General features: G+C 37.6%; 1 protein-coding gene across 3 annotated transcripts in view; it reads left to right on the top strand.

The window, feature by feature from the left end:
- Positions 1 to 23,299, top strand: part of LOC146395795 (uncharacterized) — a 118,665-nt gene that overhangs the window by 24,169 nt on the left and 71,197 nt on the right. The window contains exon 1 of one of the 3 annotated variants that reach the window (XR_014829432.1): positions 20,580 to 20,803. The exons of 1 other annotated variant lie outside the window; for it this stretch is intronic. The gene's annotated coding sequence lies outside the window, so the exon portion shown is untranslated. Of the gene's footprint in view, positions 1 to 20,579; positions 20,804 to 23,299 lie in introns of those variants that run through there. One more of the 3 variants, XR_014829431.1, reaches the window with a different exon arrangement.

The following is a 23,299-nucleotide window of genomic DNA, read 5'->3' as shown; positions in this document are numbered from 1 at the left end:
CAATATAGTGATTCACATTTTTAAAGGCTATTTATTATCAATATTGGCTATAATATGTATAACTGAATCACTTGTCTTGGCTTTTCTTGCCCAATTGCTCTGTCCAGAACTTCCAGTGCAATATTCAGTAGTAGTAGCAAAAGTGGGCATGCTTGTTTTGTTCCTGATCTTAGGGGAAAGGTTTAAGACTTTCACCATTGAGTAAGATATAAGCTGTGGGCTTTTGGTGTATGTACTTTATTGTATTGAGGAAGTTGCCTTCTCTTCCTAGTTCATTAAGTGTTTTTTTTTTGTTTGTTTTTATCATAAAAGGTCATGAACTTTGTCAAATGATTTTTTCTATGTCTATTGAGATAAACATAAGGTTTTTTTCCCCTTCATTCTACTAATATGAGGTATTACAGGGATTGATTTTCTTATGGTGAAACTCCATTTCATTCCTTGGAAAAATACAAATTGGTCTTGGTGCAAAATTCTTTTAATGCACTACTGGATTCTGTTTGCTAGTATTTTGTTCAGGATTTTTGCATTGACATTTATAAGACATATTGGTCTGCAGTTTTATTTTCTTAGAGCATCTTTGTCTGGCCTTTGTATCAGGTAATGCTGGCCTCAGAATATGTTAGGAAGTGTTTCCTACTCTTCTATGTTTTTGAAGAATGTGAGTAGTACTAGTGCTTATTTTTCTTTATGGTTTGGTAGAATTCACCAATGATGCCCACTGGTCCTGGATTTCCTTTCCTTTCCTTTCTTTCTTTCTTTCTTTCTTTCTTTCTTTCTTTCTTTCTTTCTTTCTTTCTTTCTTTCTTTCTTTCTTTCTTTCTTTTCTCTCCTTTTTCTTTTTTAAAATTTTTTATCTTTTTAATTTAATTTTTTATTACTCAAATTAATTTATCATATCTGTAGTTGCATAATGATCATCACAATCCAATTTCACAGGATTTCCATCCACAACCCAAGCACATCCCCCCACCCCCCAAACTGTCTCCTCCTGAGACCATAAGTTTTTCAATGTCTGTGAGTCAGCATCTGTTCTGCAAAGAAGTTCAGTTTGTCCTTTTTTCAGATTCCACATGTCAGTGAAAGCATTGGATGTTGGTGTCTCATTGTATGGCTGACTTCACTTAGCATGATAGTTTCTAGGTCCATCCATGTTGCTAAAGATGCTAGTATTTCATTCTTTTTAATGGCTGAGTAATATATTCCTTGTATATATGTACCACCTCTTCTGGATCCACCCCTCTGTCAATGGACATTTAGGTTGTTTCCATGTCTTGGTTATTGAAAAGAGTGCTGCAATGAACATTGCAGTACATGTGTCTTTGCGAGTCACGGTTTTCTCTGGATAGATGCCCAGGGGTGGGATTGCTGGATCAAATGGTAGTTCTATGTTTAGTTTTCTGAGGAATCTCCATACTGCTTTCCACAGTGGTTGCACCAATTTACAATCCCATTAACAGTGTACTAGGGTTCCTTTTTCTCCACACCTTCTCCAGCACTTATCGTTTGTAGACTTTTTGATGATGGCCATTCTGGCTGGTGTAAGGTGGTACCTCACAGTGGTTTTGATTTGCATTTCTCTAATAATGAGTGATGTTGAACAGCTTTTCATGTGTTTTTTGGCCATCTGTATGTCTTCTTTGGAGAACTGTCTCTTTAGATCTTCTGCCCATTTTTGAAAGGGGTTGTTTGTTTTTTTGATATGGAGCTGAGAGAAGGTGTTTATAAATTTTGGAGATTAATCCCTTGTCAGTTGATTCATTTGCAAAGATTATCTCCCATTCTGTGGGTTGTCTTTTCATTTTGTTTAGGGTTTCCTTTGCTGTGCAATAACTTTTAAGTTTGATTAGGTCCCATTTGTTTATCTTTGCTTTTATGGTCAATACTCTAAGAGGTGGATCTGAGAAGATGTTGCTGTCGTTTATGTGAGAGTGTGTTTGGCCTATGTTTTCCTCTAAGAGTTTTATAGTGTCTGGTCTTGTATCTAGGTCTTTAATCCATTATTTTTGTGTATGGTATTAGGGAGTGTTCTAATTTCATTTTTTTCCATGTGGCTGTCCAGTTTTCCCAGCACCACTTATTGAACAAGCTGTCCTTTCTCCATTGTATATTCTTGCCTCCTTTGACATAGATGAGTTGGCTGTAGGTGCGTGGGTTTAATTCTGGGCTTTCTATCCTGTTCCACTGATCTATATTTCTGTCTTTGTGCCATTACCATACGGTTTTGATGATTGTTGCTTTGTAGTATAGCCTGAAGTCTGGGAGCCTGATTCCTCCAGCTCCATTTTTCCTTTTCAGGATGTCTTTGGCTATTCTGGGTCTTTTGTCCTTCCAAACAAACTTTAAAATATTTTGTTCAAGTTCTGTGAAAAATGTCCTTGGTAATTTGATAAGCATTGCATTGAATCTGTAGATTGCCTTAGGTAGTATAGTCATTTTGATAATACTAACTCTTTCAATCCACAGGCATGGTATATCTTTCCATCTATTTGTGTCATCTTTGATTTCTTTCATCAGTGTCTTATAGTTTTCAGAGTACAGGTCTTTTGTCTCTTTAGGTAGGCTTACTCCTAGGTATTTTATTCTTTTGGATGCAATGGTTAACAGGATTTCTTTGCTAATTTCTCTTTCTGATCTTTCATTGTTAGTGTATAGAAATGCCATTGATTTCTGTGTATTTTTTTTTTTTTTTTGGTTGTGCCCAATGGCATGTGGAAGTTCCCAGGCCAGGGATTGAGCCCAAGCTGCAGTAGTGACAATGACGGATCCTTAACCCACCAAGCCACCAGAGAAATCCTATTGGGAAGTTTTTGATTGCCAATTCAGTCTCATAGATTTTTACCAGAAATCTATGTTTCCTCTTATGACTTTGTGTTTCTGTCAAGTGTCCTTCCATTTCAGCCTGAAAAACTACTTTTAGCACTTTTTTTGTAGGTCAGGTTTACTAGTAATGACTTCTCTTAGCTTTTGTTTACCTGGGAATGCCTTAATTACTTCTATATTTTTGAAGTACATTTTTATGGATATAGAATTGTTCACTTATAGCTTAAAATTTTTAGCTCTTTAAAATGTATAATGGTTAAGACGGTGAACTAAGAAGATCCATGATCCTCCCACAAATACACTGAGTCTACAGCTACATATGGGATAATTTTCTCTTTAAAAACATAAAGGCTGGCTGGGGGATGATTACACATTGGGCAAAGAAGAAGAAGACAGCTTCAAAGTAGGATGGAGAGGCTGGGACACAATCTCACCATAAACTCCACCTGGAACAGTGACCCACAATGGGAGGGAACTCAAAACCAGAGAAGCGATGTCCCACATTCGGCATTCAAGCTTCAAAATATACACTTGAAAGGCAAACCCCCAAACATTTAACTTTGAAAACTAATGAGGTTTGTGTCTTGAGACCCACATGACTGTAATCATCTGAGAAACTACCCTTAAAGGTCTTGTGTGCTTGATCTGCTCAGAGGCAGACAATTGCCCCCAGACTTAAACTGGCTCATCTGCTTATATTAAAGCATTGGCCTCAGGGTAAGGCATCTAAGTTAACACACGCCTACCTAGAAGTCTGCTGGAACACTCTCCAGAGAACTGGTAGGCACCATCTTAATGCTCTCCCTTTGCTGTGTTCCAGAGCACCAGAATGTCCTGTAAGGAGATTTTACACATACCTTGATTTTCTGTGGCTAATGCCTAGGGTATTCTGGAATACAGGGAAGCTTGAGTTCCTGTTCCCATAGAAATTTAATAATCAGTGTCACCCATAAAAATTAATAACCTTGTCTGGTGCCCTCATTTTTGTAACTGCTGCCAGGGGACATCACTACATCACATAGCTCTGATGGCCAATGGGACTTACACTTATGGGTCCCTCAGGACTGTAAATAACAGAGAGAGTTCTACCACTTGCAGGGCACAGCAAGAGGCAAGAGACCCAGGAGTCTGGTCTTTCTGCAAAGCAGACCTATCAGCTAATCATCATGACTGTGGTCTGAGGGGTGGTTTTCTAATTAAACATGCATCTTGGGCTGACTGTAATCTTCTCCAGAGACCTCAGAAGTCAGGTGCTATTTTGTACTCACCTTCTGCTGCTCTTCAGGGTTCCAGTGTCTCCTGAAGGGGATGTTTACATGTGTCTGGTGTCCTGGTTTTCATAGACGCTGCCCAGGGGATGCCCCTTGATCACGTGGCTCACCTGGGACTTATATCCCTGGGTCCTACAGGACTATGGCAATAAGAGAGATGGTTCTTTGCAGGCTACCATCCCCAGGCCTTACTGCACAGGAGACCGAGGCACACTCACCAGTCTTTCTATGGAGGATTCTTTACTTGTTCCTGGACTTCAGCAGGGGCAGGCTTCCGGATTGGCACACAGTTAATAGCCTATGAAGCTACTATCAAGGAATGTAAGCTGTGGATATCATCTTGATGCATTCATTCTGCCTTGCTCCAGGACACTGGTATAACCCAGAGAAGAGCTTACATACTACATTAGAGTTCTAATTTCTGTGACTGACTCCAAAGGACACCTCCAGCTTGCCTGGCTCTTGTGACCAGCAGGACCTAACGTGTACTCCCACAGTACTATATATACTGCATACTTTAAAATCTGATGAATGAAGGTCTGGTTTTTAGTCAGCCTGAATCTAGGTACTTAGAGTGTCTCTTTTGGGATACTGACAAGTCTCAGCACATCCTTAACTATTTGGAGCTATTAAAAATATAATAGGCTACTTGGACAAGCATAAAAGTTGAAGAGACAACCAAGAACTGAGGATGGGTTGAATGACAAGTTTCATCTCCCACAAAAGGCCTTGTCTTCAAGATTGAAAGAGGTTGTTTAATCTACTCTAATTAAACTAATGCACAGAGTCAAGCAAAATGAAGAAACAGAGAAATATATTTCAAATGAAAGAACAAGATAAAATCTTAGGAAAATACCTCAATGAAATGGAGGTAAGTATTTTACCTGATGAAGGGCTCAAAGTAATAGTCATATTACTATTCACTAAATTGGGAGAAGTATGGATGAACACAGGAAGTACTTCAACAAAAAGATGAAAAATGTAAGAAAGTACCAGATAGAAGTTTGAAGATCTAAGAGTACACTAGAGGATTCAACAGAAGATCAAATGAGACAGAAGAAAGGATTGGTCAACTTGAAGCAAAGACAGTGGGACTCACGCAATTAGAGCACCAGGAAAAAAGAAAGAAAGAAAAAAAAAAAGAATGTAAAAAGTAAAGAAAGCTTAAGGGATTTATAAGGCAACATCAAACAGACACCACAGGGTTTCCAGAAGGAGAATTAAAAGGGGGGCAGAAAATGTTATTTGAAGAAATAATGGCTGAAAACTCTTCTAGCCCGAGGAAGGAAACATATACCCATAACTTAGAAGCCCACTGAGTTCCAAATAAAAAGATCACAAAGAATTCCACACCAAGACACACAATTAAAATGTCAAAAGTTAAATAAAAGTAGAAAATACTAAAAACAATAAGACAAAAACAATCTGTTGCATAAAAGGGATCCCCCATAAGACTATCAGATGATTTTTTCCACAGAAACTTTATATGCCAGAAGGGAGTAGCACAATATATTCAAAGTGCTGAAAGAAAAAAGTAAACCTTCCAACTAAGAATACACTATCCAGCAAAGTTATCATTCAGAGGTAAAAGAGAGATAAAGAGTTTTCCAGATAATCAAAAGCTAAAGGAGTGTATCACCACTAAAACAGTCTTACAAGAAAAGTTAAAGGGACTTCTTTAAATTGAAAAAAATGGTGTTAATTAGTAACAAAAGCACATATGAAAGAATAAATATTCACCTTCCTATGGTAAAGGTAGTAGATTAATCACTTACAAAGCTAACATGTAGGTTAAAGTAAAAACATGGTAAAAATAACTGACTACAAAAATTAGTGAAGGGATACATATAAATATGTGAAATGTGACACGAATCCATAAAATGTGTATGGGGAGAGTCATAATTTTGAACTTTACAATGGAATCAAACTTGCCATAATTTTAAAACAGCTTGTTGTAAGTACAAGTTGTTATTCATAAGCCTCACAGTAACAACAAAGCAAAAATGTATATATAAGCATATTACTAAAGAATTCATCAAACCATAAAGGAATAAAGCAAGAGAAGAGAAAAGGAAAAGATAGGAACTACAAAAAAAAGCAGCCAGATATCAATTAAGAAAATGCAATGAGCATATACTTAATAATAACTTCTTATTATTAAAATTAATAAATTATTATTAAAATTAATAAATATTTTTTCTTTCTCTCTTTCTCTCTTTCTCTCTTTCTCTCTTTCTCTCTTTCTCTCTTTCTTTCTTTCTTTCTTTCTTTCTTTCTTTCTTTCTTTCTTTCTTTCTTTCTTTCTTTCTTTCTTTCTTTCTCTTTTGTCTTTTTAGGGCCACACCTGCTGCATAAGGAGTTTCCCAAGCTAGGGTTCAAATCTGAGCTGTAGCTGCCAGCCTATGCCACAGCTACAGCAATGCCAGATCTGAGCTGCATCTGTGACCCACACCACAGCTTACAGAAATGCCAGATCCTCAACCCACTGAGTGATGCCAGGGATCAAACCTGAGTCTTCATGGATGCTAGTCATATTCATTTCTACTGAGCCATGACAGGAACTCCTAACAATAATTACTTTAAACGTAAAATGTCTAATTTCCCAAAAGACATAGAGTGGCTGAATGGATTAAAAAATAAGACTATCTATATGCTGCCTATAAGTGACTCATTTTATATATAGGGACAAAAAAATTGAAAATGAAGGGATGGAAAAATACATTCTATGAAAATGGTAACAAAAAATAGTCTGAAGTAGCTATGCTTATATAAGACAAAATAAACTTTCAAACAAAGACTGTAATAAGAAAGGAGGGTGTTACATAGAAGGATTTGAAACTCATAGATACAGAGGACAAATTGGTGATTGCCAGAGGTGGGTGATGGGAGGTGAGTTGCATGGATAACAGCTTTCTTCACTTCTCTCTCTATTTTTTAGTTGAAATAAATTAAATATAAAATAAAGAAAATATCCTACTGATTTCTTGTTTCATGGTTTCTGATGAGAGATAGCTATAACTGTAATTTTACTGAGAATTCTTTGTATTGAGAAGTTACTTCTCTGTTCTTTCTTTTCAAAGTTTCTTTGTTTTTTGGAAGTTTATTTTGATGTGATATGGTGTGGATCTCTTTAAGTTTATCCTACTTTGAAGTTCATTCAGCTTTTTAGATTTTTAAATTCATGACTTTAATCAAATTTTTGAAGTTTTCAGTCATTATTTCTTCAATTTTTCTTTTTGTAACTTTCTCTATTTTCCTACTTCTTGGATATATCTGAATGTATATGCTAGTACACTTGATGATGCGTCATAGGTCTCTTAGTTTCTGTTCATTTTTCTTTGTTTTTCTCTATGCTCTGCAAACTAGGTAATTTCAATCACCCTATCTTCATGTTTGATGATTCTTTCTTCTGCATAATCAAATCTGCTGTTGGATACTCCCTAGTGAATTTTTAATTTCAGCTACTGCATTGGCAGCTAGAAAATCCTATTTTATTCCTTTTGTGTCAGTTCTAAATCTTTATATCTATTGCCTCCTTGCTCATAGTTATTCTGATTTCCTTTATTTCTTTTACATGGTTTCCTTCAGCTCTTTGAGCGTACTTATAACAGTTAATATCTTTTTCTAGCATTTCCATTATCTGAGCATCATCAATAATGTTTTCTCTTAATTTCTCTTTATCTTGTTTTTTGTATGCTTTGGATTGTTTGTGGAGAGCTGGGCATTTTGAATATTATGATATAGAAATTCTGGATGCCATATTCTCCTTTCCAGGGGTTGATGAGTGCTTGTTTGGTGGGTGGGTACAGTTGTTCATTAGTTTAGTGAATTTTCCAAGTTATTTTTCCAAGGACTATATGTTTTGTCAGGGGTGGTCACTGGAGTCTTTTATATTGTATCCATGGTCAGCCAGTGAAATAATCCAAAAAGATAAGATAAAAGAAATTTTAAAATGTTCTATTTAAAGTTTTCAGCAGACATTGCCCAGGAAGCTGCTTCAGCCTATGGTAGTTGAAAAAATGGCCAGATACTCTGTCAGTCCCTCAGCGAACTGACAGGCAGATTGAATCACACAATCTTGCTCCTTGGGGGTCAAGGCCCTATTGCTCAACCTAGCACCAATAAGCCTCACGAGGAATGTGGACCACCATCCCTACAGCTGACTTCCATGGAATTGAAACATGGAAGATAGCAGCTGCCATGCAAAACTCTGAAGTTAATCAAAATTTACCAGTCTCTTTCTTCATCAAGTGCTCCTCTAAATGCTGAAAGTGTTTGATTAAAATTCCAGGGTTCTACATAGTTGATTCTGATGGATCTTGCCAGTTCAATAGTTGTTCCACTGGAGGGATTAATTCCTGGCGCTTCCCACTCCCCTATCTTCTGTGAAACCCTACAGCTTGTGTTGTTTAAACTCACTAAGTTTGTGGTAAATTGTTACAGCAGCACTGAGAAACTAAGAAAGCCTTGATCTCTTACTGAGTGCCAACTTTTAGGCACAATGCTTACTTCACATCTCTTCTTGGATAGCTTTTAAATATACTTAGATGAATTCTTTTCAGAAAATTTCATTCAACTCATTAAAATGGAAAAGTTAAAGCAGTCCCCCGTCCCGCCCCCCAAAATTTTCACTGTTAAACCTGACTTCATTTGGGTAGGAAACTTAAAAATGTAAGGTCTTAATTGAGATCTGAAAAAATACAAACCAGACCTTGAAGAATTAGTATGAAAAAAAGTATGGGGGGTAAATTAGGATCTTGGGATTAACATATACACACTACTATACATAAAATAGAAAACCAACAAGGAGCCACTGCACAATACAAAAAATTATATAAAACCTTGTAATGACCCATGATGGAAAAGAGAAAAAATAGAGATATACGCATGTACAACTGAACTGCCTTGATGCACACCTAAAAGCACCACACATTGTATATCAACTATACCTGCACAAAAAAAGAATTAGATAACATAAAAATAGTTTTCAAGTGAAATGACAAAGATTATTTAGTAATTTTGTTTTTCAACTTAAAAAAAAGTGGAATTGCATTCTTAGCAGAGTTCTTGATTTCTATGTTCTTCTTGAGATTTCCCTTTATTACTAAATGAAAAGCTTCAACCCACTCTAAGTTAATCAGGTTGAAATAATAAGCATTATTTTCATCTTGACAACTTTTTTTTTCCACTCCAACATCTGGTTTATGAGTCAGTCCCATACCATCTACCTTCAGAATGTATCCTAAATCCTACCACTTCCACACTTGTCTAAATGACCATGACATCCAGTTTGGGCTACTGTTATAAACTCCTAATTCTATTCCTTCTTGTCACTATTGTATCAGGTTTTCATATTGTATCCGATTCATTAATTTTTTTTTGTCTTTTTGCCTTTTTTCTAGGGCTGATCCCACAGCATATGGAGGTTCCCAGGCTAGGGGTCTAACAGGAGCTGTAGCCGCCAGCCTACACCAGAGCCACAGCAACTCGGGATCTGAGCTGTGTCTGTGACCTACACCACAGCTCCAGCAACGCCGGATCCTTAACCCACTGAGCAAGGCCAGGGACTGAACCCACAACCTCATGATTCCTAGTCAGATTCGTTAACCATTGCTCCACTACGGGAACTCCTGATTCGTTAATTATTTTAAATGAATAAATCATATCAGTTCCCTGCTTAAAATCCTTCAATGGCTTGCTATCACATTCAAAATAAAAGCTGCTCTCCTTTTTATGTCCCCATGATAGTTAGTTTTATGTCAATTTGACTGGGACACGAAGTTCCCAGAAATTTGTTCAAACATTTTTCTGTGTATATCTATGAGGCTTTGGGGGATAAGATTAACATCTAAATAAGTAGACGGAGTAAAGCAGATTGTCCTCTCTAACGTGGGTGGGCTTCATCTGGTCAATTGAGGCCTAAATGGAACAAAAAACTGACCCTTCCACAAGTAAGAAGACACTACTGCCTGACTGCCTTACTTAGGTCTTTGGCTAGTTCTTTCAGGCTTTTTGATTCAAATTATACCATTGATTTTTCTGTGTCTCTAGCTTATTAAAGGCAGAGACTTTTTAGCCTCTGTGAATACATGAGCCAATTCTTTATAACACATCTCTTTATATGTGTATATGTGTGTGTATCTTCTATTTATATAATATATATCTTCATTATATATAGAAAAACTCTATCCTTATCTCTCTCTCTATCTAATCTCCTATTAATTCCATTTCTCTGAAGAACCCTATCTAATGCAGTCCTACAAGATTCTGCTTGCCAGTCTGACATAAACTTGAACTCCTCATCTTCTTGTTTACCTGCTTTAGTCTCACTGTTCTTTCTTGCCTTTGATTGTATCAAGCTAGCACTTGCTTCTCTTTCTGCCTGGAAGCTCTTCCTTGAGTCTGTGTATAGATGGCTCTAGCTCATCATCCAGGTGACTGCTCAAATACCATCTCCCCAAAGAAGCTTCTTTCCCCAATTACATAAGCCAATTACATCTTACTCCTTCTATTAAATTTTGTGTTTACCTTTTTTTTATTGCAACCATCATTAGCCGATATCACTTTCTTTGTTTAATATTTATTATGTATTTATTATCTATCTCTTCCACCAGAATTTTTTTCATGAGTTTAGGAGGTTTGTCTATCTTATTTTCTATTTTATCCTTAACATCTGATCTATAGTGTAGACTCAATGTATATTTATTGAATGAATAGAGGAATCAATGAAATGTTTTAAATAATTTTATAAACCTACTTGCAAAATTGGGAGAAAATATTAAGAATAAGTGTGTCTAAGCAAAGACTACATTTTAAAAATGGAAAGTTGCTGGGGGAGCAATCCAAAGCCTTCAATGCACAATAAATTGTCCTTCACGGAATCAGGGAGTCAGAGTCCAGATATCAATAACTAGAAAAATATACAGTGAAAAAATCATCTAGGGAAAAAGTAAAAGTAACCTTTGAGAAAAACTAAAACAGTGTGTTTATCATCTAGGTCCAGGAGAAGATTAAAGCAAACAAAGTACATTCGTGGTAACAAAAGATAGGAAAGAATAAAGAAGGTTAACAGAAACCAAAATGTACATAAAGACAGAAGACTGAATGTATTTATGGGTACAAACATGACTGACTTACCTTCTATTAAAGATAAAATACCCAACTCTCCAACTCTGTATTGGGTATAACAAAGCAATGCAGAACCCTAACACTAAAAATTGGAAAAGATTTACCAGGGAAATGTAAACCAAAGGAAATCAGGGTAGCAATATAAATGTCACACAAAGTAGATTGCAAGGCAAACTGTGTTACATGGGATGGAAAGAGTCCTTTCATAATGATGAAAGATGAAATCTACAATGAAAATATAAAAGTAATTTACTCCGTATGACTGTCATGAACTATAAAAAGCAAAAATGGGACATAGAGTGAAAGAACAACAGTTTCTAGCTGTGAGAAATGCCCCCTATAGTATTTAATAGTTATTGGATAGGACAAATAAATACATAGGGAAACTGAACAATATAATCTAAAAGCAGAATAATTGGCATGGTAAATGTCTTACTTCCTACTAATGGAGTTTGTATCATCTTTTCAATTATGCATGAAACATACAGAAAATTGACCATTTAAGAAGTCTTTCAAAAGCTGAAAAAAATCCTTCTCAAGGCAAAATTTCTCACCACAATACAGTAAAACTAAAAATGGAGGCAAGGGGAGCCACAGAGTACAAATTTGTAAACGAAAATTCTAAATTAGCAACTTAAAAAGTACATGAAAATGAGAATATTACAAATCAAAATGGATATGACATGACCAGTCTCCACTATAGCTTTATTTTTTGCCTTAAATAATATAATAGTAGCATAAAAACATGATAAAATAAAATTTGAAATAACTAATCAACAGTCAATGTGAGAAGTTATTTAAAAATCTAACAAGTAAAACAAATAGAGGGAAAAAGATTAAAGAATTGTAATGAATAGGAAAACACAAAAAGTAAACACAATAACTTTTGCAAAAAGGCAAATCTTTCATAAATGTAAATGAAAGAAAAGAACACAAATAAGATTAAGGATAGGAAAGGTATAAATCAAAGGATACAAACACTTCTTTAAAGATTAAGCAGCTGTCATTACATTTCTTTTCCAACAAATAAAAATATCTCAAGAGAAATGATACTTTTTCAAAAAAAATGAAGGCTCCACTGTGATGTTAGAAGAAATGCATCTCAGAGGAGTTTGATAATCATACAGATAAATAATTTATTAAAATGCTACATTTTAAAAACAAATCTCTGACATAAGAAACTTTTACTGATGTGATACTTTAGCCTTTCAAGTAACATAATACCCACACAATATAAACACATCTTCAGAAAAATCAAAATGGAAAAATTAATTTGAAATTGGAGTTAATTATGAAACTAGAGATACCCCATATAAAATTATGTATGTATATGTACATTTTTACCCCCATATAAAACTATGCATGTATATGTACAGTTTTAAAGCTATGGAATAACATCATATATGACTACATTTTAAAATTCATAATTAAATTTGGACAAACCAAATTCAACAATAATGTATAAGCACATTTCTCCACGAAATAGTGGGGCCCATTCTCATGGTTTAATATTGGGAGAAATCTATTTCCATTATAAGATGCACCTTTTCTTTTTCATATTTTAACATCTCTGAAATTAGAGTGCTTTTTTTCATTGAATTTCATTACAATATTGTATTAGTTTCAGGTGTACAGCAAAGTGATTGACTTATACAAATATGTATACTCTTTTGCATTATAGGTGATTATAAGATATTGAATATAGTTCTTTGTGCTATTTGGTAAATCCTTGTAATTTATCTATTTTACATATAGTGGTGTGTATCTCTTAATCCTATGTTTTAATTTATCCTTCTCCCACAATGTATTATATAATAATTGAAATATGTAGTGTAACTCAATGCTAATTTTATTGTATGCTAAAAGGGCATTCAACATAATTTAACACCACTTTTGTTTTTAGAAAATTACAAAGACAGAAATAGTGAGATTCTTTTTTATTTATTATTTAAATTTTATTGAAGTAGAGTTGACTTACAATGTTGTGTTAGTTTCATGTGTACAGCAAGGTGAATCAGTTATACATGTACAAATATATATTATTTTTCAGATTCTTTTCCCATGTAGGTTATTACACAGTATTTAGTAAATTTCCTTGTGCTATAGAGTAGGTCCTTGTTACTTATCTATAGTAGTGTGTATATGTTAATCCCAACCTCGTGACCATTTTTTAATTGGGTTGTTTTTTGATATAAAGCTGTATGTTTGTATATTTTAGAGATTAATGCCTTATTGTCCCTTCATCAGCAAATACTTTCTCCCATTCTGCGGGTTGTCTTTTTGTTGTATTTGTTTCCTTTGCTGTGCAAAATCTTTTAAGTTTAATTATGTCTAATTTTTTTTTTTTGGACAGCTGCATGCAAAGCAATGAAACTAGAACACACCCTCACACCATGCACAAAAATAAACTCCAAATGGCTGAAAGACTTAAATATACGACAGGATACCATCAAACTCCTAGAAGAAAACATAGGCAAAACACTCTCTGACATCAACATCATGAATATTTTCTCAGGTCAGTCTCCCAAAGCAATAGAAATTAGAGCAAAAATAAACCCATGGGACCTCATCAAACTGAAAAGCTTTTGCACAGCAAAGGAAACCCAAAAGAAAACAAAAAGACAACTTACAGAATGGGAGAAAATAGTTTCAAATGATGCAACTGACAAGGGATTAATCTCTAGAATATATAAACAACTTATACAACCCAACAGCAAAAAAGCCAATCAATCAATGGAAAAATGGGCAAAAGACCTGAATAGACATTTCTCCAAAGAAGATATACAGATGGACAACAAACACATGAAAAAATGCTCAACATCACTGATTATAAGAGAAATGCAAATCAAAACTACCATGAGATACCACCTCACACCAGTCAGAATGGCCATCATTAAGTCCACAAATAACAAGTGCTGGAGGGGCTGTGGAGAAAAGGGAACCCTTCTGCACTGTTGGTGGGAATGTAAACTGGCATAGCCACTATGGAGAACAGTTTGGAGATACCTTAGAAATCTATCCATAGAACTTCCATATGACCCCACAATCCTGCTCTTGGTCATATATCCGTTCAAAACTCTACTTAAAAGAGATACTTGCACTCGCATGTTCATTGCAGCAGTATTCACAATAGCCAGGACATGGAAACAACCCAAATGTCCATCGACAGAGGATTGGATTCGGAAGAAGTGGTATATATACACAATGGAATACTACTCAGCCATAAAAAAGGATGACATAATGCCATTTGCAGCAACATGGATGGAGCTAGAGACTCTCATACTGAGTGAAATGAGCCAGAAAGATAAAGACAAATACCATATGATATCACTTATAACTGGAATCTAATATCCAGCACAAATGAACATCTCCTCAGAAAAGAAAATCATGGACTTGGAGAAGAGACTTGTGGCTGCCTGATGGGAGGGGGAGGGAGTGGGAGGGATCAGGAGCTTGGGCTTATCAGACACAACTTAGAATAGATTTACAAGGAGATCCTGCTGAGTAGCATTGAGAACTTTGTCTAGTTACTCATGTTGCAACAGAACAAAGGGTGGGAAAAAAAAAATGTAATTGTAATGTATACATGTAAGGATAACTTGATCCCCAGTGGAAAATAAAAAAAAAAAAAAGTGAAAAAAAAGAAAAAAAAACTATAATTATTTCCATCTAAAAACAAAAAAAATTTTTTTAATTTTTATTTTCATCACTCTAGGAGGTGGATCAAAAAAGTTATTACTGTTTTTATGTTAAAGAGTGTTCTGCCTATATTTTCCTCTAAGAGTTTTGTAGTATCTGGTCTTATGTTTAGGTCTTTAATCCATTTTGAGTTTGTGTATGGTATTAGAGTGTTCTAATTTCATTCTTTTACATGTAGCTGTCCAGTTTTCCCAGCACCTTTTATTGAAGAGACTGTCTTTTCTCCATTGTATATTCTTGCCTGCTTTGTCTTAGATTAATTGACCATAGGTGTGTGGATTTATTTCTGAGCTTTCTATGCTATATCACTGATACGTATTTCTGTTTTTGTCCTAGTACCATAAAAAGATTTACAAAGCCAGAAATAGTGGGATTCTTCTTAATAATGAATTCCTAACTGATAGCAACATTTTACATCATAGTTAATAGTAAAATACATTAACATCAGGAACAAAACAAGGATGCCCACTCTCAGTATGAGAAGAATAGAACACACAACAGAATGCAGTAGAATTATTATTGAAAGGAGGGAGAACATTTATTGATATTTCAAATGATGTGATTATATGCTTAGAAATTCCTAGATAATTTCCAGAAAATCTTTCAGAATTGATCAGCAAAATTGCCTGATACAAGATAAATAGGCAACAATTACTGGATTTCCCAAATGCCAGCAATATCTAGTTAAAAGATAGTAGGATTTTACAAAATCCCCATAGCAGTTTAAAACAAAGAAGTTAAACATAACAGTAACAAGACAAACCTGTGATGTATAAGAAAAAAAAGTACACAGTTTCGTGGAGAAATTTAAGAGTTCTGAACAAGCTCCATGCTTTTGAATAGGAAATTGGACATTGTAAAGATGTTCATTAGTTTCAAAATAAGCTCTTAGTTTTAAAATAAATCCCTTCAAACATGACAGGATGATCCTAAAATTCATCTGGAAGAATGATATGGCAAAAGTAGATAAAAGTAAGGAGATACAGCTTACACTACTCAATATTAAAGCTACAGATTAAAATTTCAAAGTAATCAGCTTGGAATGACCCCTGGCTGTATAAGCAGGGATGCACCAGCAAGCAAACAAAATTCTGATTAAATTGAAGACTGCAACATAGAAGTAGAGGATCGCAAAATGGGAAAAAACACAATGGACATTTAATTGATCTGGGAATAAGAAACACTTTCAAAGTAGAAGAAAACAAAGACAAAAGATGAATTTGATTACATCAAATTTTTAAAAGGCAAATGGCAATTTGAGAAAAATATTTACAAGAATATTGAAGTATGAGTATCTTGAGTATAAGAAAAACTTCAAAAAATAATAATGAAACATCAAAATATTGAAAAATCTCTAGATAAAGAACATAACTATAAAATTAATGAACACATTTGAAGAAATTGCATATACCTATGAAAAAGGTCATTCTTACTACTAGTCAATGAGATAAAAATTGGCACAAGAGCCAGCTACCACTTTCCCCTTTTCATGTTGTAAAGAATGAAATAATCTGTTAATACAAGTAAGGCAATGATTAAACAGGTGCTCATATATTGATGGGTTTTTTTCAACATGGCCATAGAAAGAGACAATTCAGCAGAGAACAAAGTGTGGTGAGAGAGGTAGGTGGAAGGGCCAGAAGATGACCTTGAATCCCAATTTCACTCTTTAGGCTCAGAGACATCTTCCCAGAAAGCAAGTGTTTGCACCTGAACCCTGAGGATGAAGAGTGTGGTAGCTGTGAAATGTATTCAGACATCCCTTTATTGTCCTCCCCTCACAGGATGAAGCCTAATTCCCCTCTTGTTGAGTGAGGGCTGTATATAGTTGCTTTCTTCCAAGTAACAACATGTAGCAAGAGTGAAGATGTATGACTTCTGAGATTAGTTCATAAAAAGCATTACAATTTACTCCTCCCCCCTCCCTCCCTTTGTCTCTGTTCCTGTTTCTCCCTCTCACTTGTACTGGATGAAGCCAACTGCCATTTTGTAAAACCTGTCAAGCAGCCCTGTGGAGAGGTCCATCCTTATGGTGAAAAACTGAGGCCTCCTGACAATAGCTAGCAAGAAGATGAAACTTGCCAATGGTCACTGAATGAGCCAACTTTGAAAGGACCCTTTTGCCCTCATCAAGCCCTTAGATAACTGTAACACTAAGTTGACTACAACCTTATTGAGAGAGCCTGCACCACACAGCCAAGTCACTCTTTCAAGGCTACTGCCACCTTATCTGGTCTTCAACCTGATTTCCAATGGATGAGGCTGCCTTTGAACTTGCAGCCAGACCCAAGACCACAAAGCCCAGAAAGAGATTAGAATTCCCACTCTGCAAGTTTAAGACCAGCCTCCCATTTGTTCCAATTTCCTGGATAAGGGCCCATATCTGTCCTGGAAGATTGACAGTGGGAATGATAATATGCTTTCCCTACCCTAGGAAAAGTTTACCTCTCACCATGAGTTGTAACTTTATCTTGCATTATTGGTTTCAACCTTGGCTGCATATTGGAATCACCTGGGAAGAATTCAAAGATTCTAAATGCCCAGATCAAATCCAAGAACAAGTTTTAGCAGAATCTCTGGGGGTGGGGCTTATGAATCAAGATATTTTTTAAAGCCCTGCAGGTGATTCTAGTGTATAGGCAAGATTCTGATGGGAATGCCTAACCCAAAACCAGCTGTTGACCCTTTGAGTAGCAAGGGAATGATCTCTGCCAAGGATGGGTGGTGCTGTGTTAAGGGCTGTGAAAGATGAGGTCCCCCAGGACAAGTCCATCGCAAATTTAAGGGAAACAGAGCTGAAGGTCTCTGCATAAGAAGTTGGGGTGGAGGGGTTGGAGTTCTCATTGTGGCTCCAGTGGTAATGAACCCGACTAGTATCCATGAGGACTCTGGTTTGATCCCTGCCCTTGCTCAGTGGGTTGAGGAACTGGCATTGCTGTTAGCTGTGGTGTAGATGCAGCTTGGATATGGCTTTACTGTGGCTGTGGTGTAGGCCAGCAGCTACAGCTCCTATTCAACCCCTAGCCTGGGAATTTCCATACATTGTGGATGTGGCTCACTATCCCCCCAAAAAAGACAAAAATAAAATAAAATAAAATAAAGAAGTCAGGGGGCATTGGTAGTTTACAGAGGCAGCTGAGAAGTGGAGTGTAGCTGGGGAGAAGATGATAATGGGTGAAATTCCCAGGGTTGTTGCAAGTGCTTGGCTATATCAACTCAGTTACTGTAACAGTAGTATATACAAATAGTATGCCCATTTTAGAGATGGGGAAATGGAGCCACAGAATAAGTATTTTGCTCATGGTTACTGGTCTGAGAATTAGAAGAAGGGGGATTTGCTGTCAGGCAGTATAATGTTAGCATTTGTACTCTTGACCCCAACACTATATTGTCTCATGTAGGGACTCTGAAGAGGTAGAGGCAAGGTACAGGGTAGTCTGAAGTTAAGAAACCCCAGCAGCAAAGTCTCTGGTGTTGTCGTGGCTTAGAGCTTCCAGGGACTTGAACACCCATTTGATTTTTGGTTATTTGCTGGGCCAAGACACAATGTAAGTTCCTTTTTTTCTTTCTTAAGTACAACTCAGCTACACACATAAACTTGTATGCTTGGTTGCTCTGAGGAATCAAAGGAAGAGGCCTGTGCTCCAGCTTGGGTCTAGGTCAAAATACAATAGAGAGAAGAGACTAGATGCTAGAGGGAAGACATGCATGAGACACACTTTGGTGGAAGCAGGAAAATGGGGCAGGATATTACCATGAAAAAGTGAAAATTTCATCATGTATACGAATCCCTAGAGATAGGAAACGCTGAATTTTCCATCATACAGGAGAAAGGGGACATTGAGCTATCTTTATTTTAATACTGAAGTAGGAAGTATTCCTTAATTTGAAGAAGTGAGGGATTCATGGAGAGCAAACACCTGGGTTATACAAATTACAGATTATTCTGATCACCCCCTGGTGAGTTTAGACTAAAGTGAGTCAGAAGGATTCTGTGTTATTATCAAGGCATAGGGTTCAGGGCCCTGAGTAAAGGAAGGAGACACTTAGAGAAAGCTGTAATTAAAGGCAATGCTTGCAATAAGTCCCACCAGAGCATAACAGCAAGCCCTGCCTCCACATGAGCCCTGACGCTTTCAGAGAGGAGCACGCTGTCCAGCCTGCTCTGTGGGGCTGCCACCCTGCCCATGGACCTCTTGGGCCCTGGATCCCTCCTGGTATTAGGAGTCCTCGTGCTGTGTTTGTCCAGAGCCCGGCTAATTTACTGTGTCAGGGATACTTGGGTTTTCTGGACAGACAAATAACCCTCTGCCAGATTCACTTAGGCTGAGGCCTCAGTGACTCCTTCGACTTTTGTATTCCTGCTTTTGCATGAATGTTGGGTCCAGCTGTCGTAGCTTCCCTCACCCTCGAGCAGTGGATTGCAGTTTACAAAATTGCTTCACATACACCTCTTAGTTTATTATTATGATGGCCCTTTGATAAAGGCCAAATGGGAATTCTTTAAAGTTTTTTTTATATACATATAGTTGATTTGCAATGTTGTGTCAGTTTCATGTATACAGCAAACTGATTCAGTTACACAAACACACATATATACATTCTTTTCCAATATAGCTTAATACAAGATACTGAGTATAGTTCCCTGTACTATATGGTAAGTCCTTATTGATTATCTACATTATATGTAGTAGAGTCTGTTAATCCCAAACTCCCCATCTCCCCACTTTGGTAATCATAAGATTGTTTTCTCTATGAGTCTATTTCTGTTTCATCAAGAAGTTCACTTGTATCTGTTTTTTCAGATTCCACAAGTAAGTGATGTCATATGATATTCACCTTTCTCCAACAGGAATTATTATTTCCATTTTGCAGGTGGAGAGACTGAGACTTAGAGGTTTAGTAACTTGCCAAGGACATACCATCTGCTCAGGGTAGCATGTATGCTATACTGAAAGTCATGTTTCCTGTTTCCAGGTCTTTTATTTCACGGCCTCAGTTATTTTTTATTATATATTTTTTTATGGCTGCACCTGTAGAATATGTAAGTCCCTGGACCAGGCATAGAATCCGAGCTGCAGCTGTGACCTATGCCATAGCTGTGGCAACACTGGATCTTAACCCACTGCACCACTGCAAGAACTCCTCAGTTCAGTTTTTTACTTGAGGATATGAAGATTTTCTAGGGCAGGAAAATGTTCCATCAGTATCTGTTCCATTAGAATCTTTTGAACCATCAGAATCACTTATGAAGTCTTTTGGGTCTGCACAAGCAGGTGCCCAGTGCATACTGTTCACTGAATGTCTGCCTTCCCAGAAGTCAGTCTCCCAGTGCCGTCTGTTCACTTGGCATGTCCTCAAATTTGAATCTAACATTAAGTGGATGAGTCAGACATCTCAGACACCACAATGCCCTCCTCTTAAAGGGGGACCAAGGAGAAAGGTGAGAAGAGCACTGCTAGACCTGTGTGCAGGGTCTACCACTTCACTTTATAAAATCCTCGTTGAGCATCTGCTCCATGCCTTGCTCTGTGCTTTGCCTCCAGGGCACAGGGATAAACCAGGCAGACATAAGCCCTGTCCTCCTGGAACTCACAGTCTGCAGGGGAGGAGGCACACATTGCCAAGTCACTTTAGATCACTGGTGACATGATTATAGAGAAGCAAGAGGGCAGTGAGAGCAAGCAAGCTGGAGACCCAGCCTGTTTGGGGCCCAGGGGAGGCTGCCCAGACAATGCACTATCTAAAAACTGCAACTTGAGGGATAGATAGTGATCTGGAGCAGGGAGGAGGGCGGAATCTGGAGGAAGGTGCAGCTTGGGCCAACTCCCTGCGGCAGGAAAGACCTGGTGAAATTTAAAGAAATAAGAGTCTGGAAAAAGGTAAGTGTTTGTGTATATTGGGTGGTGGGCAGGGAAAGTGGAGAGCATTACAAGATGACCCTGAAAGGTTGTAGGGGCCAGAAAGGGCAGTGCCTTTGGGTGTTTTCTTGAGGGATAAAATTAATTAAAGGATCTTAAATAGATAGAGGCAGACTCTGATTTTCATTTTGGAAAGATTTCTGCCTGTCATAGAGGATGCCTTGTGGCATGGAGAAATGCAGGCAGGGGTGAATACACTGTTGCCTTGTCCAGGTGGGAAATGAGCCCTGGTTGGACCAGGGTATTTTCGGTGAAGGTAGAGAGAAGTAGGCAGGATGTACAGGAGGCAGGATGTACATGACTGGAGAGGGAGCTGTTGATGTCAAGACTGATGCCCAGGTTGAAGCACAGGGGATTGTAGCATCCTTCCTGAGATGGGGAAGGACTGATGGAGAACAAGTGGAGGGCCATTTGTATTGGGCTATGTCAACTTTGAGAGCTGAGGTGTCTAAGCAAAGGCCCTCTGGGCTCTGGATGTACAAATATCCAGTTCTTAGGTGAGACAAAGAGTTCTGGGTTGGGGTATTGATTTGGGAGTACTGACCTTGTGGTAGGGAACACAGCTACATAGGGAGGAAGTGAGAGGCTAGGATTGAGAATTGAGGATTTCCCTGACAAGGCAATTTCCAGGAAGCTCCTAGAGAGGCTGGGATTGTGGCAGACAGACACGGGGTGTTTCAAGAGAAAGGAAGCCATTAAATGTACCAGATGTTTCTTAGACAGCAAGTAAGGTAGGGGCTGTAAGTTGTCCCTAGTGGCCTGAAAGTCATGGAAGAAAGTTTGGGTCTTTGCCTGGGAGTGGAGTTGAAATGGAGTTAGTACATGGAGTCAGGTTCAAGTTTAACCCATGAAAAGATGATTGCCTTTTTCTGGGTCCCCATGTTCTTACCTGAAAAAAGAAGGGGTTGAGGTGTGGAGTCTAAAAGACATCCTCTAATCACAGCAAAGTGGATTATTCCCATTAGTGTGTAACAGCAAGAGAGTTTTAATGACACAAGCTTCCATGGACTCCTTGGGGCTGTCAAGCCTAGTGTAACAGGCCAGCTGGGGAATTTCCTGCTCAGCTCCACATCTCCTTGACTTGATTCAGATCATAGCCCCTAGTGACATTCCTCTGCAGACTCCTTCAAATATGCTGATTACTGCACCTCTGGAACACTACACAGTGGCATAATATTTTCCTTTGTTCTTATTCTGAATCTTCTGCTCCACCAGTTTCCTTCCATGACCTTGTAAACTACATGTAAGTAAAAGCCAATCCTTGAGCATTTATTGAACAATAGTTGTGTTCCAGGTACCAGTCCAAGTGTATGGTGTGTGTGTGTGTGTTTCTGTATGATGACAACAGTGGGACACGAGGGTTCAACTAAAAGTATAGGTGGTTCATACACTCTGATTGACTTTTGAGGGCCAGTTTAGGCTAGTTTTTTGTTTGGTTTTGTTTTTGTCTTTTAAGGCCACACTCACAGCATATGGAGGTTCCCAGGCTAGAGGTTGAGTGGGAGTTCTAGCTGTGGGCCTACACCACAGCCACAGCAATGTGGAATCTGAGATGCATCTGTAACCTACGCCACAGCTCAGGGCAACAGTGAATCCTTAACCCACAGAGTGGGGCCTGGGGTCGAACCTACATCCTCATGGATACTATTCGGGTTCATTAACCACTGAGCCATGATGGGAACTCCCTTGAAGGACAGTTTTTGGATTGGACCATTTAGAGTAAATTCTGGAAAGAAAGAATTAGAGGAAGGTTTTATGATTAAAAGTCAGTTTTATATGATGCCCTCAACCAGTGAAGTCTAGCAGAGATAGACTTTTTGTTTTTACTCCTCTATTTTGCATTTACTTATAGGGAGAGGAACTGGATTTTAGAGTTAAGCAAGTAACATAGCTAATAAGTAGCACTGCAGATAATATAAGAGTTTTGCACAGCACTCCTACTGTCTCTTCTCAGTACAACAGAGCATACATTACATGCTAAACACTGGACTGGGCACCAGTGGGATGTGGAAAACCTTGACTTTCACTGGATCTAACTGGGGAGCCAAAATGAAGCCCTCATGGAACAATCTAGGGCTACATTTATAGTTGTTTTACATCTGTAAGTACAAAGGTGCTGAAGAGAAGAGATATGTGCTGAGGGCCTCAGAGCCCTGAATTTTTAACTAGATAGAGAGCTTGAGGAAAGTAGTGAGGAGATCCTACAGAGAGAGGTAGGAAGAGAGGGGAGAAGGGTGAGTGTCTGAGATGACCTCACATGGGCAGAGACATGAGTGAGGAGAAGCCAGAGGGAGGTGGATGGACTGGAAGTATGGGGTGATTTTGGAGGGAGATTAAATGTGGCAGGTAAACCCAGAGTATTATAGAAATATAGTATAGTCATCAGTTTTCTATAGATATATCTATAAACAAAAGAGTAACCTGAAAGGTCCAGTGGTTTCCTTCATTCTACTCCAG

Source organism: Sus scrofa, chromosome 15 (genome assembly GCF_054392235.1).
Source record: "Sus scrofa isolate SSC_HxYL_T2T_F1_AM1 chromosome 15, Sscrofa_HxYL_maternal_Yorkshire_Landrace_v2.0, whole genome shotgun sequence".
NCBI lineage: Eukaryota > Metazoa > Chordata > Mammalia > Artiodactyla > Suidae > Sus > Sus scrofa.
This window is presented reverse-complemented; position numbering and strand designations above follow the sequence as displayed.